This window comes from Nycticebus coucang, chromosome 24 (assembly GCF_027406575.1).
Source record: "Nycticebus coucang isolate mNycCou1 chromosome 24, mNycCou1.pri, whole genome shotgun sequence".
NCBI lineage: Eukaryota > Metazoa > Chordata > Mammalia > Primates > Lorisidae > Nycticebus > Nycticebus coucang.
In genome coordinates this window covers 23,787,642-23,801,168 of record NC_069803.1, presented here as the reverse complement: position 1 = coordinate 23,801,168, position 13,527 = coordinate 23,787,642, and the positions used below count along the sequence as shown (strand labels likewise).

The 13,527-nt window shown below is 43.5% G+C and overlaps 1 pseudogene across 1 annotated transcript; it reads left to right on the top strand.

Annotated features, from left to right (window-relative positions):
- Window positions 1-6,202: 6,202 nt before the first annotated feature.
- On the top strand, window positions 6,203-8,331 carry LOC128576306 (zinc finger CCHC domain-containing protein 9-like; annotated as a pseudogene). Its single transcript, XR_008377342.1, has 5 exons — window positions 6,203-6,323; window positions 7,054-7,325; window positions 7,364-7,477; window positions 7,581-7,977; window positions 8,267-8,331. The product of XR_008377342.1 is annotated as a zinc finger CCHC domain-containing protein 9-like (transcript).
- The last annotated feature ends 5,196 nt before the right edge of the window (window positions 8,332-13,527 follow it).

Genomic DNA, 13,527 nt, shown 5'->3' with positions numbered 1-13,527 from the left:
ATCATTTTACATCGTCCTATGGAGTTTTCAATGTATGTGCAGAGCAACTGAAATCCTCATGCATTGTTGGTAGGAGTATCAACAGTACAGCCATTCTAGAAAGCTGGTTGGCAATTTCTCATAAAATTCAACATATACTATTTTTAATGCAGCAGTCCCACTCCTAAAAATGTACTTAGAGAAATGAAAATTTATGTTTACACAAACATGTGTAAGCCGTTGATTACAGCAGCTTTAGTTATAATCACCCAAACCTAGACACAATCCAAATGTCCTTTGGTTGCTGAATTAGATAAACAACTGTAGCATATCCATACAAGAGCAAATAATCTACAACTTACAAGACATCCTGGAAAAGGCAAAAAGGTAGCGAGGGAGAGCAATGTGTCAAAGATTATGAACGAAATTACAGAAGGACAGCACAAGGAAATTTGGAGGGGTGATAGAACTTTTATGTATCTTGAAAATTATGGTGATCACACAACTCTATGCATTTCGCAACCCTCAGAACTGAACACCCCCCAGAAAGTGAATTATTCCTTGCGTAAGTTTCTAAGTTCTTAAAAATTTAGCAGTCTGTTACATTTTCAACTCTGTGTGTTCCTCCTTTAAGTCAATATATATACACTACCCTCAAAGTGGAATGCTCAAAGGAGTAGGTCACCGGCCCCATATACAGGAGGTGGCAGGTTCAAACCCGGCCCCGGCCAAAAACTGGAAAAAAAAAAAAAGGTAAATTGAACTCTTATGAATTTAAATATTAGAAAACTCACCAAGAGAGTTTGATTTTTAAAAGAATCTTCATACGAACTCTTTTGCAAAGTACATTTGGCTAGTGCAACTGATACTTGCTATCATCTGTGCTAACTGGAGTTTGGGATTTCATCATTTCTTTGAAGTGAGATGCCATAATTGGAAGGAAAAGCTGTTGAGCATAGCAGGACAAGTCACTGAAGAAATCCAAAGGAAGATTTTGACTTAGGGGAAAGGACATGGGAGATGAGGCTTAGAAACCCAGGTGTGCTGTGACTCACCCTTTTTCAGACTGTGCTCACAGCTGAAGTGAGTACCAGCGAGCCGGATCCCAGCCACATCCCTCTCTCACCCCGCTGGCCACAGATCTCCCTGATGTCAAGTGCAAACAGCAACACCATGAGAAGGAGGAAGTCGCCTTTGTCTCAGCTTCGCGCTTAGTGATGTATGTCAGAGATGACACCTGTTCAATAAGCCAGGTAAACTTCACGCTCCTTGTTCTTGGCTTTTTTCTAGCCTCACAGTTAGCTCAGGTGCTCCCTTCGGCTAGTTTGCACATCCTGGTCACATTTCCTCAGGCCTCGCTCTCCCAAGCTGAGTTTCAGGTTCAGTGGTCTTTCAAAAATATCAGAGACAGTTTTGCCATTGCCCCTCCTAGGAAAGGGTTCCTCTCTTTGCTCAGTAACTTCCTGAAAAAACATTGGATGCTAATCTTATTCTTATCGATCATGGAGCGTAATAAACACCTAAGGAAGTTCCTTATACAGCAAGACCAGTGTGGCTCCTTCTACAAACGGAAGCCTCTTTTTGTTAAGGAGGGAATCCCACCTCTCTCCTGAGTCACACACACATGCACACACACTCACACTTGCCTGTTTCTCTAACAACTAAACCCACATTGGCACATAGCAGTTTTTTTGTCTGGTAGGCACTGCGGTAGTCACTCTCCTGGGTCCCTTACAATTACCTATGCTTGAATTCCGTAATTCTGAGAAACATAAGCTTGAGCTTAACTGCTGCATATCAAAACCACTTCTGGGAGCCCCAAGCTTCTGACAGAAGCACCTGCTCTTCCTTCCATCCCAGGCGTTGCTGTGGTTCTTTACAGCCCAGCACTCCCCAAAGACAGGATGCCGTAACTCACCACGAGAGGATCATATACTGAAATAAGATTGTTAAATTGTAATATGAATGTCCTCTCCTATTTCCCGACTACCACCAGGGTTCATTTTATTTTTCTAGCGCTCTCGCTGCAACTGTAAAAGACCAGTGAATTCTGGTAAATTTTAAAAATAAAGTCAAGCACGCATCAAACTGAAATCGTTAATTGCCTCACTATTCAGAAGCCAAGGAGCGTCGCTGGTCCAATCCATCTCTCAGGATTTCTTCTATGGTCTAAAAATTTGTGTCCGTTCAAAATTCCTATGTTCAAATCCTAACTTCTATGGTGATGATGGGAGGTGAGGTCTTTCGGAAGTGATTAGGACATGAAGATGGAGCTCTTGTGAATAGGATTAGTCCCCTTATAAAAGAAGCCCAAGAAAGGTCCGCTGCCTCTTCCTCCACGTGAGAACATTTTGAGAAGGCATAGTTCGTGCACCAGAAAGGAGGCCTTCACCAGACACTGGATCAGGAAGCACCTCAATCCTAGACTTCCCAGCCTCCACAACTGTGCAAAATAAATTTATTTTGTTTAAAGTCACCCAGTTCATGGTATTTTGTTACAGCAGCCTGAATGGACTAAGACACCTGCCCTATGCTACCTAATTTTCTGCTTGTCAAAGGTTAGGAGAACCAATTAGCACCCTCTGACTCTGCCTCCTGGTATGCCAAGCCAGGAATCATACCTTAAGGATTCCATGACCACACTAGCTATTGGAGCAAAGCTACTTTAGGAAATTTGTAGGTCTGAGGCTCTCCTACTCTTAACAGGAAAAACTCAAACTCTATAAAACAATTTAAAGAGGTTTATTCTGAACTGAACATGTATGACTGTGGTCCAGGCATCCATCCTTGAGTAAGGGGTCCCAAGGTGGTTAGATGACAGTTTGGTATATACATTTTAGGGAGACAGGAATTGCAGATAAAATCATAAATCAATATATGGAAGATACACCTTGATTTGGCCTGAAAAGGTAGGACATCTCAAAGTGGAGGGCAGGAGTTTGCAGGTTATAGATTCCTTGATTTGTGTAATAATTGGTTAAAGAGATAAAGCTTTATTTCAAGGCTTGGAATGTTTTAAGTTAAGGAAGTCTGTTAATCAGAGGCAAGCCACAATATACTGATGGAAGTGATGTGTTAAGCAAACCAATGCCCTGCAGGTGTGATTTAACCTTCCCCTTGCATGACCCTAGGTCTTGTCAATAATTTAATATTATCACAAAGAATCTGTTTGTCAGCCTTATGATCTCTGTTTTAACATTAATGCTGGTCAATGTCATAGCTAAACTCCAAAAAGGAGGGGTATAATGAAGTGTGTCTGCCTTCCCTTCTCTCCATAGCCAGAAACTCAGCTTTAAAGGTTTTCTGAGATCCCTTCAGCCAAGAAGGAGTCTGTTCAGTCAGCAGGGTGGTTGGGGGCTTAGAATTTTATTTTTAGTTTATGCTACTTTTGGAGTCTTCATCCCACATCAAATCAAAACTTCAAAATTTACCCATATTCCACATCAAACATAATCTACATGGCTGGCAACATAAGATTTAGAAGCAGTGAACTACATAATGTTTTATAGATGTTTAATTATATGTTTATTAATTTTGATTTCGGGGGGGGTTCTTTTCTTATTTTGAAAGCAAAACATTTACTTTAGGTTTTCAAACATTCCCACCGTCCCCTGCAGAGCTGTACACCTCAGGCCCTCTATCTCTAGTTCTCAATGGACACAACAATCTTGCACAGAGGAACACAAGAATGGTACTTCTGTGGTGCCTGTGGCTCAGTGAGTAGGGCGCCGGCCCCATATGCTGAGGGTGGCGGGTTCAAACCCAGCCCCCGCCAAACTGCAACAAAAAAAAATAGCCGGACGTTGTGGCAGGTGCCTATAGTACCAGCTGCTTGAGAGGCTGAGGCAAGAGAATTGCCTAAGCCCAAGAGTTAAGAGTTAGAGGTTGCTGTGAGCCATGTGACGTCATGGCATTCTACCTGAGGGCGGTACAGTGAGACTCTGTCTCTACAAAAAAAAAAATGGTACTTCTGCGACAAATCTACGGGACATCCAGCTCAAGATATTTTGCCAACCATGGCTCAAAATGTCTGAATGAGAAGGAATTCAGAGTTCTAACCTTCCTAGTCAAACCCCTCCTATTTTGTCCAAAATAGCTTGGGGCTCCCCAAGTGGTTTTGATATGTAGCAGTTAAGTTCAAGCTTATGTTTCTCAGAATTACTGAGAAATCATATTATATTATTGCTTATATTATTCAACCTTTACAATGTGTAGAGTTTGAAAACATTATCCATATGTTACAGAGAGGAAAAATAAAGCAATGAAGTTCTCAGTGACTTGCCCAGTGTCCCATCTCTAAAAGTGGACTTCTGAACCCACTTCTGATAGCTCCCAAATCCACAGTCTTCAACTGAGTCATGACTCCTATAGGTATAGCAGAAAGTCATGACTGTCTTTCCTGACATTTAAACTTAGATAAATATTGACCAATTCCAATGACTACTTAATGCTCTATCTATCATTTATAGATCTGTTTACATAGTTTAGAAGCTATTCATTCTTTTTATTCTTGTTTTTTGTTTGTTTGTTTGTTTGTTTTGTTTTGTTTTTTGGTCTGAATATTTTTGTCCAAAAAAGCTTTGTTCAAGCTGTAAAATGTACTCCCAACATAAATGTTGTTTGATTTGCTTTGTGTGTTAAAGGGCTAGGTTCCAGTCACTTTCTGGGTCCCCTCTCAGCAAGGGCCATTTCTCCTCTGTATGCCTAGATCGTACACTGCCTATTGAAGTCATTTGGCACTTGGAACCAAATGTCACCTTTTTATTCCTACTTACCTGGACGCTTTCATATTGGGATCTCATATATTCTGGGATCCTCTCGGCAAAGACTGAGTCTTATGCTTCTATCTCCCTCAGCAGTGGAGTCTAACAGTAAATGAGTCCTAGCTTCCAACTCCCCCTCTGCTATTAACCAATTATATGATCCTGGGCAAGTCATCTAATGTATCTTTATTTGTAAAATGGAAATAGTTATCTTATAGACAGGAGCAAGCAAGTCAATGTCTATGAAAATGCTTTGCAAACTAGAACATGCTATGCAAACATACAGGGTTATCAGCCAAAAGTATTGCTCAGAAACATCAGCAGGAGTAGTAGGTTTCTGGGTCTGGTGCCAAAGGGAGAAAGTTCATGTACTATCAGAGGGCCCACTGCTGTACTGGGCTTCCCAATGTCACAGCAGGTACATGAACAAATGGGTCAGGTTTTATGACAGCTGTTTCAGGGTCAAGGTCCTCAGAGAGCAAGAAAAATTGTCAGGCAATGGCACTCTTGTGCACTGGCAGATCTCCTGTCCCCCTTGGGAAATGGGGCAGAAACTGGTACCATCTGATCACTGAACAACTGGGATGTGCCAAGAGCTATCACCAACACTCAAACATGCACCCCACCCTCAGCACGTACTTAACAAACCAGGTGTAGGGCAGCGCCTGTAGCTCAGTCGGTAGGGCGCCGGCCCCATATACCAAGGGTAGCAGGTTCGAACCTGGCCCTGGCCAAAATGCAACAACAACAAAAAAAAAAAAATAGCTGGGCACTGTGGCGGGCGCCTGTAGTCCCAGCTACTCGGGAGGCTGAGGCAGGAGAAATGCTTGAGCCCAGGAGTTGGAGGTTGCTGTGAGCTGTGTGATGCCACAGCCTTCCTCTACCGAGAGCCATAAAGTGAGACTCTGTCTCTACAAAAAAAAAAAAAAAAAAAAAAAGGTGTAAATGTAGATACCTGTACACAAAGAAGGCACTTTGCCAAACCTTCTTCTCAAACCCTAAATTGTCAAGGTGAAGAAATCATCAGGGTAGGTTGAGCTAAAGCACCATGAAAACTTCTGGAGGAAGCTGAGGCTGGGGAGACAGGGAGAGGAAAGGAGGCTCCAAGCTCAGGGTGACGGGCAGGAGGGAAACATGGCTGCTTCCATGAGAAACGTGGGCTTAACACTTCCCTGGGAAGATGTCTACTAAGGAAAAGGGATTCCTCCCACAGCATAGCTCAGAACAGAAACCAAGTCCCTGCCTGTAAGAGAACCCCAAGCAAAGAGAGATATAACTGGGCTCTCAAGACCCAATCCCACCAAAGCCAGCCTATGTCTTCAAATCTAAACCCTACTCTCTCCCTGTAGGACAGCACCCACTCTGGCCAGCAGGCTCTTCATTCTCTCAGCTCTTTTCCAACACCCATGCCCCCCCTCCTGGCCCCTGGCTTTTGCTCATAACAGTCCACCTGTCCTAGAATGGCCTCCCTGGGCACTGCCCATTCAAAGCCAGTGTGTCTGCACTTGACCACTGCGCAAGTCTCTCCTGCACAAAGCCTGCTCCACCCAGCCCAGGACCCCGGAATACACACTATGCAAGGTGGGCACAGGTGAGCCCATCACTCTTAATCCCTGCTCTCACAGGTCCTGAGTCCTTACTCATAATAGTGGTCTGGGACTTAGACAATATGCCTTGTGTATTTTTCCTTTACGGCTATTTTATGCATGTACCTTATGTATTCCCAGCTTGAAAGCTAGATCTTTGAGTAAGGCTCTTTTGTACCCTCCCACTCATGAGAAAACAACGCGTAGCCTATGATAGGCATCTGTAAAAATAGTGCATGCCTCCACTCTTGGCTGCATGGCAAAGAAATACATGGCCGGGGTTGACTGTGATGGGTATTCAACACAACAATCAATCAAAAACATTAAAAATGTATGAGCGTGTCTAGGCACAAATACAACTTAAATAAAAGCAAGTTTAGGTCAAGGCTTCTACACAAATCTAAGTTAATGCGATTTCCTTTACAATGCTGTGATGTGGGGGGCAAAACACAGTATATGTGTTCAGAGACTAAGACCAAGGTGGGTTTCCAGTTTAAAGAGACTTGTGTGACTTCTGTATTAAATGAAAACCAGATGCCATCTTGTGGCCAGAAGTAGAAATTCCAGGGTGTAGCTGGGGGAAATAATTGATTGCTATAAGAATCAAACATAACATCACATTACACAAGTAACACATACCAGCCCAGTGAGGACAGCATATTCCCACGCTAACCTTCAAAAAATTCTTTGGAGCTGCTCTGGAGGATTCATGAGCCTTTGCTAAGGTACCTTTGATGAAATTATTACCGGGTGGGCACACATTATTACCAGATGTAATAAGAGCCCCTTGTCTGCAACATCATGGGAAGACATGAAGAAGCCATCCTTTGAGGGAACAAGCCAAAACCTACCAAAGCATAAACAAGTTGAAACCAACAGGCTATCCCTTAAAAATAATGCACCTCAAGCAAAACATAAAAAGAACAAAAAGAAAAAAAAGCACTTCAATGAAGATGTGAATGGATTCATGGAATACCTAAGACGGAATTCATAGATGGTTCACAATGGAGAGATGAAAGCAACAGGAATTCACAGATGGTTCACAATGGGGAGGTGATAGCAACAGACATTCAGGAAGTAAGGGAAGAAATTGCAATTGCTTTAAAGAAAGACAGTCAATGGGAAGGAAGACAATTAAAAAGACAAGCAGCAGGGCAGTGCCTGTGGCTCAAAGGAGTAGGGCACCCGCCCCATATACCGGAAGTGGCGGGTTCAAACCCCACCCCATCAAAAAAAAAAAAAAAAAGACAAGCAGCAATGAAAAATGTAATGGTGTTTCCATTGTGGAAAACCTAGTCATGGAATTACAGATTACCCACCTGCCCTTGAAAATTAAGATATAGGTGATGGAATATGTTACCCGTGTGGGTTCACAAAGCATGAAATAACCAAATGGAAGGCTAAAGTAGACCCAGCTGTTGGTGAATTTCCTTTTGCAAAATGTCTTGTTCGTGGGGAAATGGGACACCTGTCTAGACCTTGTCCTGATAATCCCAAAGGGCTCTATGCTAATGGTGGTGGTTGCAAACTTTGTGGCTCTGTGAAACATTTAAAGAAAGATTACCCTGAAAGTCAGAATTCAAATAGAATGGTCACAGTTGGTCGCTGGGCAAAGGGAATGAGTGCAGACTATGAAGAAAATGTATTTTGTGTTTTGTTTTGTTTCATGACAGGGTCTTACTTTGTCACCCTTGGTAGAGCACTGTGGTGTCACAGCTCACAGCAACCTCAAACTCTTGGGCTTAAGCAATTCTCTTGCCTCCACCTCCCAAGTACCTGGGACTACAGGTGCTTGCCACAATGCCCAGCTATTTTTAGAGACGAGGTCTCGCTCTGGCTCTGGCTGATCTTGAACTTGTGAGTTCAGACAATCCACCCATCTTGTCCTCCCAGAGTGCTAGGATTATAGGTGTGAGCCACCACACCTGGCCTATGAAGAAATTTTGGATGCCCCTAAAACACAGAAACCCAAAACAAACATACCTAAAATCATTAATTGTTGATAATAATTAGTACTATTATTCGTTCCACCTCATTCTTACTTTCTAAATTGGGCCTAGGCTCAGCACCCATAGCGCAGTGGTTATGGTGCCAACCACATACACCAAGGCTGGTCAGTTCAAACCCAGCTCAGGCCTCTAAACAATGACAACTACAACAAAAAAATAGCCAGGCACTGGGCAGATGACTGTAGTCCCAGCTACTTGGGAGGCTGAGGCAAGAGAATCGCTTAAACCCAAGAGTTGGAGGTTGCTGTGAGCTGTAATGCCATGGCACTCTACCAAGGGTGACATAGTGAGACCGTTTCAAAAAAATAAATAAATAAATAAACAGGGCCTACTTCCCTAATTAGAGCTAGGATCCTTGGAGCCAAAAATTTATTGTGGATAAATTTAATATAATCTAGGGGAAGTTAAAAACAGTTTTCTGCAATCTCTCCATCAAAGAGTACTTCTATCACTAGAGAAAATTACTGAAAAAAAGAATGAGATAATTAAATTGGATTTTCTAAAAGAACTTTTTTTTGTTTGTTTGTTTGTTTTTTTGCAGTTTTTGGCCAGGGCTGGGTTTGAACCCGCCACCTCCAGCATATGGGGCCAGCGCCCCACTCCTTTGAGCCCCAGGTGCCGCCCTAAACCTGTGGCTCAGTGAGTAGGGCGCCGGCCCCATATGCCGAGGGTGGCGGGTTCAAACCCAGCCCCGGCCAAATTGCAACAAAAAAATAGCCGGGCGTTGTGGCAGGCGCCTGTAGTCCCAGCTGCTCGGGAGGCTGAGGCAAGAAAATCGCATAAGCCCAAGAGTTAGAGGTTGCTGTGAGCTGTGTGACGCCACGGCACTCTACCTGAGGGTGGTATGTGAGACTCTGTCTCTACAAAAAAAAAAAAAAAAGAATGTATTTTTAACAGACAGAACTTAGACATCTAAATGGTTACATACCTGACTGTAACAATCTCTTTTAAAAGCAAAATTATGCATAAATATAAACCACCCCTAATAAAAGGTACTGCTTATTTTTGGAAATGAATTTTTGGTTATATCATTTTCTTGATTCAAAGTATCAATGTGTTGATACAGTAGAAATTTATAAGTCACCACAAAGTCTGTATTTTTAAAATATTGAATAAAAGCATACTTAGTAAAGAAAAAAGCACTTCTTTGCTCTAATTCATGACCTCCATACAACCATAATCCTTAACTTGCACACATGTGACATTTGCATGCCTCCTAAAGCTCTACTCTAATCTGAGGACTGTCACCTAAATTGAAATCCAATGTTTATTTACCCCTAACAAACTCTCAGGGAAATTTTGATCTCTGAAGAGCACAGATGACATTATAGATATTTTCAAGAAAATCAGATGAAACACAATTTCATTTCATGAGCAAATAAAATCCCAGTAGCAAGGGAATTAATATGTTCCTAAAAGTTGACTATGTGAAGTAATTTTTAACCAATATCTTATTTTATTTTACTATTATTTATTTATTTGCCTATTGATTTTTGAGACAGAGTCTTGCTCTGTAGCCCAGGCTAGAATGCAGAGATACTAACACAGCTTACTACAACATCAACCTCCTGAACTCAAGCAATCTTCCTGCCTCAGGCTACAGGCATACCCCACCATAACTGACTAATGTTTTAATTATGTTTTTATAGAGACAGGGTCTTGCTACATTGCCCAGGCTAGTCTCAAACTCCTAGGTTTAAGCCATCCTCCTGCTTTGACCTTCCAAAGTGGTGCGATTACAGGGATAAGCCGCTATGCCTGGCCACTAATATTTTATAGACACATGTAAGTGACCCATTTTGACAGTACAGGCAGTCCCCAGGTTACGAATGAGATAGGCTCTATTAAGTTTGTTCTTAAATTGAATTTATATGTCATTTGGAACAGGTACATTTGCCTATTACCTAGAATAGCCTCCACTCTTAAGTACAATTGTATGTCAGTCAGATATTTGTAACTTGGGAACTTACTGTAATAGCCTCTGTTTGTAAGCACAAGTTGTACACAAGGCCGATGTTTGTAACTCTGGAACCGCCTGTACTGAAACATTTAGGATTTCTCTCAAACTAAGAGTTATTCAATAGAAAAAGCCAGTATCAACATCATTATGTCTGATTGCAGATGTTACTCAAATGAATGCTTTTATAAAAGTGTAGAATGCACCAATCTAAAGATTGTCACAATAGAACAAAAAATAGGACCCAGCTATGTTTTCTACAAGAAACCTGCTTTAAATACAGGGTGTCCATAAAGTTCATGTGCAATTTTACTAAGTTAAACTACTTGAAATTGCACATGAACTTTATGTCCACCCTGTATATACACACATATAGGTTTAAAGTAAAGTGGGTGGATAACCACAGGCCTTAAAATGATAAAGGGGGCCAACTCACCAAGAAAACAGTCCTTAACATGTACACACTGAACAACAGAGCATCAAAGTACGTAAGGCAAAAATAACTTGGGCGGCGCCTGTAGCTCAGTCGGTAAGGCCCCGGCAACATATACCAAGGGTGGTGGGTTCAAACCCGGCCCCAGCCAAACTGCAACAAAAAAATAGCTGGGCATTGTGGCCGGTGCTGTAGTCCCAGCTACTCAGGAGGCTGAGGCAAGAGAATCGCCTAAGCCCAGGAGCTGGAGGTTGCTGTGAGCTGTGACACCCGGGCACTCTACCCAGGGTGACAACGTGAGACTCTGTCTCTAAAAAATAAATAAATAATAAAAAATAACAGAACTCCAAGAAGAAATAGATGACTCCACTATTATAGCTGGAAACTGTATAACTATCACAAAGGGACAGATCAGGCAGGTAGAAAATTCATAAGGGAACTCAACACTGCTATCCTTCAACAAGATATATTGGACCCCTATAACCTACTTCATTCAGTGATGGCAGAATACACATTCATGTCAGGCCGGCAAAAAATATTCACCAAGGGCGGCATCTGTGGCTCAGTGAGTGGGGCGCCGTCCCCATATACCGAGGGGGGCAGGTTCAAACCCAGCCTAGGCCAAACTGCAACAACAACAACAACAACAAAATAGTCAGGCATTGTGGCGGGCGCCTGTAGTCCCAGCTGCTCGGGAGGCTGAGGCAAGAGAATCACCTAAGCCCAAGAGCTGGAGGTTGCTGTGAGCTGTGACGCCACAGCACTCTACCGAGGGCAGTAAAGTGAAACTCTACAAAAAAAAAAAAATAAAGAAAGAAAGAAATACTCACCAAGAAAGGTTCTGACCAGGTGGATAATCAGTTAATGTAATCCGTCACATCGAAATCTAAACAAGAAAAATCACATGATCATATCAATACGTAGAGACACGGTATTCAATAAAATTACAATCATTTGTAATAAAAAAAAATTCGCAGTAAACTAGAAAGAAAGGAAAAATTTCTTAACCTGATGAAGGACACCAACAAAACCCCCACAGCTGACATCATGTTTTTTTCCAGGGTCCTGGGATATATCCCACGCCCCTGTGGCAGGGCCCTTAGAGATCTCTAAGCCGAGGGTGTGCTTCGCAGGTAAGAAAGAAAAGCTACCAGCCAGCCCTCCCGGCTCCCCAAAGTCAGACGGTCACTCACCCACTTCTGGGCCAACTCCCTCCTTGGCCGCTCCCAGATGGGACCCGCCAGGGCCGTGCAGGCCGCTGGGGCTGCCGCAGCGCGCGGTGAAGGCCTCGTGCAGCCCAGCGGGCAGCAGCGGGCAGAGGCCGTGGCGGCAGAGGTCCCGGCTGTCGCTGCGGTCACCCGTGTCGCGGGCCTCCGCCCCCACCGCGCCCCCCAGCTCGGGCTGGCCCGGCTGTCCAGGGAGCCGCGCGCTTCTCGTCCCGCGGCAGCTCCAGGTTCTCGCGCAGCTGGGCCTCCCTGCGCGCCTCCCCAGGGCACAGCTACTGCTGCCACCGGGCCACCTCGTGCCACACGGCGCGCCCACTCACGTGCCAGCCTGCGTCCCTTCTGCTGGTCGTCGTCGAGGAAGCAGCGGAGCTCACACAGGTGCCTGGAGCCGCTGTGCTGCGGCACGAGGCCCACCTGTTCGCCCTCCGCGCGCGGCAGCCGCCCTCGCCCTCCCGGTCCTCTGGTGCAGGAACTATGCTGGGCGGGTCCGCGTGCAGCCGCGTCCGGGCTGGAAGAAGCAGGGCGCACGTGCAGGGCGCCCCCTCCTGCGCCCCAAGCGCCTCAAACGTGACTTAGCTGGGCTCAGCGAGAGGAGATGGTTGCAGGGCACTCTCCGGGCTCGGGCCTAACATCATATGTTCAATGGTAAGAAACTAGAAGCTTTCCTAGTAAGAACAGAACAACGCAAGAATGCGCGGTCACCACTCCTTTTCACCATTATACTTGGAATCCTATCAAATGCAGTAAGACAATAAAAGGAAACAAAATCTATACTGATTAAGAAGGAAGACATCAAACTGGCTATATAATTGTTTATGCAAAAAATCCAGAAGAATTGAAAAAACATTCCTGGAACAATTAAGCGATTATAGCAAGGTTGCAAGATATACGTATAAGGCTAATATGCAAAACTATATCATATCCCTCTATTCCAGCTATAAACAAGTGGAATTTGAAACTAAAAACACAATACCATTCACCACTACATTAATACACACCCCACCCGCAATGAAACCACGTTGGCATAAATCTAACAAAATACACACGAGGTCTGTATGAGAACTACAATTTCTGTGAAAGATAGCAGAAAAGAACTAAATAGTTCAAGAGAGATAGTCCGTATTCATGGATAGGAAGATTTAATATTGTCATGATGTCAATTTTTCACAGACCAATCTATAACTTTAATGCAATTCCAAATGAAATCTCAGAAAGTTATTTTGTAGGTATCAGCAAACTGATTCTAAAGCATATATGGAGAGGCAAAGATCCAGATAGCCAACTCAACACTAAACAAAACACCAAAGTTTGGGTGGTGCCTGTGGCTCAGTGAGTAGGGCGCCGGCCCCATATAGAGAGGGTGGCAAGTTCAAACCCAGCCCTGGCCAAACTGCAAAAAAAAAAAAAAAAACAAAGTCAGAGGACTGATAATACCTGAATTCGAGGCTTACTATAAATTGTGATATTGGTGAAAGAATAAACAAATAAATCAATGAAATAGAATAGAGAGCCCAGAAGTGGAGCCACATAAATATAGGCATACTTCATTTTGTTGCATTTCACTTTATTGTACC